This window comes from Myotis brandtii, unplaced genomic scaffold (genome assembly GCF_000412655.1).
Source record: "Myotis brandtii unplaced genomic scaffold, ASM41265v1 scaffold315, whole genome shotgun sequence".
Taxonomy (NCBI): domain Eukaryota; kingdom Metazoa; phylum Chordata; class Mammalia; order Chiroptera; family Vespertilionidae; genus Myotis; species Myotis brandtii.
This window is the reverse complement of record NW_005362075.1, coordinates 2,122,880-2,127,127: the sequence shown is the minus strand read 5'-3', so window position 1 is coordinate 2,127,127 and position 4,248 is coordinate 2,122,880. Positions and strand designations below refer to the sequence as shown.

Genomic DNA, 4,248 nt, shown 5'->3' with positions numbered 1-4,248 from the left:
AAAAAGGAGACATATGTAATACTCTTTGTAATACTTTAAGCAATAAAACAATTAAATAAATAAATAAATAAATAAATAAATAAATAAATTGCAGGGAGTGCAGCCTGACCCACAATCTTTCACTGTGGCCCTGACTTGGCCATCCACAATTTAAAAAATCACATTGACTTTACTTGGGTCTAATTAAGATGCTGCTTCTTAATGGACCACCTACAGCAAGGGTGTCTTAATAAAGTTCAAGAACCTCCTAGCCACTCCCTGGCAGCCCTGGCTATGGCCAGAAGAGACTGGAGTCACACCATCAGGCTATCCAGCATATAGGGAGTTTTCCTTGTTGGTTCCCTCTGGGGTTCTGCTGCTATGGGAGGAGGGGAAGCCACAAAGACCATGCTAGGGGCTGAGCTGGGGTGGTGGGGTCCTCAACTCCAGGCTGGCTGGGGAACTGGCAGGCTCTTCTGGCCTTATGGCTGAACCTTGAAGGTTGGGGAAGGACTGTGATGGTGCAGTCTTCCACTTTGGGTTTTTGGTGCTCAGAATCAGGTATGTAGCCATCACTCTGTCATGCCTCCTGCATATTATTCATATCCTGGATCTGGTCCCGCTCAGACTCCAGGTTCATCATTTCCTCGGTCACCCAGGGGTTCATGTTGTCACTGGGCTGCTCACTGTAAAGTCTAATTTCCTCCTCCTGGCCCATGGTGAGCCCTGGGTCCCTCATTAATTCTTAGTTCCTTTATGGCTGGGATTGACGGTCATTAATTTCTTTAAGAGCTTTTCACACTCAAAAGACAGGAAATAGGGGACATAGTAGTGTCTGCTCAGTATTAGCTGTTGTGGCTCCCAGAAGCCCTCTCCATAAAAGGCAGAGTCCCAGTGAACATCTTATACAGAACCACTCCGGGGCTCCATACATCGACCCTGGGGCCATCATAGTTTTCACCCAGGAAGAGCTCTGGAGAGGCATAAGGGAGGCTGCCACAGAATGTGCTCAATTTATGGCCAATAAATTCAGTGCTGAGGCCCAAGTCTGCAAGTTTTACATTCAGCTCCAAACCAGAAAGCACGTTCTCTGGCATCAGTGGATGATGCCTGGCTGGTGGCAGTTCTGCACAGCAGCTGCCAGAAAATGCCTTAGGCCTCATTTTTGGTCGTGTGGCCCAGCCCTGCAGATAATAGAACATGTCCCCGCTGCTTACATGCTCCATAACAAGGAATAATGTTTCCTCAGCATCAATCACCTACAATATTCAGGTGATTCAAAGCCTCATGCAGGGGACTTCCCGGAAAAGTCCGAAGGAGCCCTGCTGATTAATGACTTTGACAGCCACCTCTGACAGTCAGAACGTGCAGGGCCAACCTCATCTTGGCAAAGGTTCCCTGGCCAATGGTGTTCGGGAGCTTGCAGTGGCCAACCGGGGCTCCTCATCAGTAGAGATGGCTACAAGGTCATGAGACATGGTGACCTCCTAACGACACTAACTGACAATATTAACTATTAATGCTAACTTTGCTAGAAAATAGTACTAATTATACTATGCTATGCTAACTAATACTAACAATGCTAACTATGCTTACTAATGCTAATAAATGATACTAACTATACTATGCTAACTGCTAATAATAGTACCAATGCTAACTATGCTAATAAACAATACTAAAGACAGTGCTAACTATACTAATGATACTGACAATACCAATTTTACAAATTTTAGAAAAAAAGAACAAGAAAAAATAGAAAAGAAAATTTGAGAAAAAGAAAAATTAAAAAGTGAAAAGAAAAAAAATGAGAAAAAGAAAAAGTAAAGACAAAGGAAAAAATAAGAGAAAATAAAAAAGAAAACAAGCTGACAGGTGATCACAAATGAACTTCCTGGACTATAAAGACAAAAACCTTGCCCTAGCTGGTTTGGCTCAGTGGATAGAGCATCTGCCTAGGGACTGAAGGGTCCCAAGTTCAATTCCCGTCAAGGGCACATGCCTGGGTTGCAGGCTCCTCCCCAGTAGAAGGCATGCAGGAAAAAGCCAATCAATGATTCTCTCTCTTCATTGATGTTTCTCTCTTTCTCCCCCTCTCCCTTTCTCTCTGAAATCAATAAAAATATATTATTAAAAAAAATTAACCTAGCCAAAAGCTTTTATAGGAGTTTTTTATAATTCCATCACAATGGCACCTTATAAGGTCAGAGCAAGATAAGGACCAGTGACAGCTGGGGATAAACCACAGTGGTTTTCTCAGTTTTTGATAGCAAACTCTTTTATGCTTAAAAAAAAAAAAAGACTCCAAAGAGCTTTTTGTTTATGTGGGATATTAAAGACTAATATTTACTTTATTCAAAATTAAAATTTGTAGGATACTGCAGTAATCTTTTCATATATAATTTGAAATTCTGTAATAATTTTTGTCTTTTAAAGATCTTATAATGGCTACACTTAAAATATTCAGTTCCTTTTTTTTTAACTCCTATTGGTCTCAAAATGATGCTCAACTTAACTGATACTACAATACTATAAGAAAATGTTCTGCCCTAACCAGTTTGGCTCAGTGGATAGAGCATCGGCCTGCGGACTGAAGGGTCCCAGGTTTGATTCCGGTCAAGGGCATGTACCTTGCTTGCGGGCACATCCCCAGTAGTGGGTGTGCAGGAGGCAGCTGATTGATGTTTCTCTCTCATTGATGTTTCTAACTCTCTACCACTCTCCCTTCCTCTCTGTAAGAAATCAATAAAATATATATTTTTTAAATGTTCTGTTGCATAAGTTATATTATTAACATCTATAAAACTGAAAGTAGCTTTCATCATATTTTTGCCAACAAGATCATGAGCAGATTTCTCATCATAAACCTTGGAGACCAGAGGGCAGTGGATTAGCATATTCAAAGTATTGAAAGAAAAACACTGTCAACCAATAATTCTATACCTAGCAAAACTATCCAAAAATGAGGGAAACATTAAGACATTCCCAGATAAACCAAAGCTGAGAGTGTTCTTTACTACAGACTTTCCTGGCATGAAGAGTGTTCTTCAGTTTGGAATTAAAGGACTCTGGACAGTAACTCAAAGCTTCATGAAGAAATAAAAATTTTTGCTAAAAGTGTGGATAATTATAAAAGCTAGTATACTGTAACTTTGGTTTGTAGCTCTACTTTTTGTGTTCTACTTGATTTAAGAGACTAATGTAATCTCTTCCACCATGTAAGGATACCACCAGCAGTCTGCCACCAGGAATAGGGCTCTCACCTGACTTTTCTTGCACCCTGAGCTCAAACTTCCAGCCCCCAGAATTCCCGGAAGTTAAAGGATCTGACTCTATGGGCTAGCCAAGTGGGTCAGCACCTCTGTTGACTCAATAGATTGGATTCCTCCATCCAGACTGGCTTTACCAGGCTGAGCAGCTACATACAAGGCAAAAACAAGAAAGAGATGAAAATTAGGATGACAGCTCCAATGATGAGCTGGTTCATATCCTTTTAGTGAGTCTACCTTAATGATTTCCTTATATATCCCCTCTGAGCAACAATCTGATCCACCCAGACTTTCAGAGTCAGATGTCTTCATTGAAGACAGAGCCAAAATGACTGTCTTTGTATGGTCTTTCGATGGATTCTCTAGTGCCCACAAGAATCAAGAACAACTTCTAACATCAGCAAGCATTTTGAGGGAAGAAGAAAAAGTTTGTGATGAAAAGGTTTACTACACTGCTGGCTACAACAGTCCTTTTAATTTGCTTAATAGAAATAATGAAGTGTCATTGGTTCATACAAATTAACCCTCTGAAGAAAATGAATGAGAAAATGAAAAGAAGTAGCATCACCAGGGGCTAAACTTTGTTTAATATAGACATCAATACACCTATAAGTAAAATGTATGTCTAGTATCTTCTCCCTGAGAGTACTAATAAGAATTGGGCTTATTTCCAATGTGCCTTTTTAATGCTTAAAGCATTATCAAGATACACAGGTAACATGGGACAATCCTATATAATAAAAGCGTAGTATGCAAATTGTCCCCTCGACTGGGAGTTCTTCCAGGAGTTCAACCAAGGGGCGGGGCCAGCAGGGGAAAGGGAAGGAGTGCCCGGTGGCTGCCGCCAGCCACTAGGGACCCTACCAAAGCATGAATTTCGTGCACTGGGCCTCTAGTCTACACTAATAAAAGAGAAACATGGTAATTAGCATACGACCGCTACCCTTCCCATTGGCTAATCAGCATATCCTTATGCAAATTAACTGTCAGCCAAGATGGCGGC

At 41.0% G+C, this 4,248-nt stretch overlaps 1 pseudogene; it reads left to right on the top strand.

The window, feature by feature from the left end:
* The first annotated feature begins 3,306 nt into the window (after nt 1–3,306).
* Nucleotides 3,307–3,789, top strand: LOC102252025 (annotated as a pseudogene).
* The last annotated feature ends 459 nt before the right edge of the window (nt 3,790–4,248 follow it).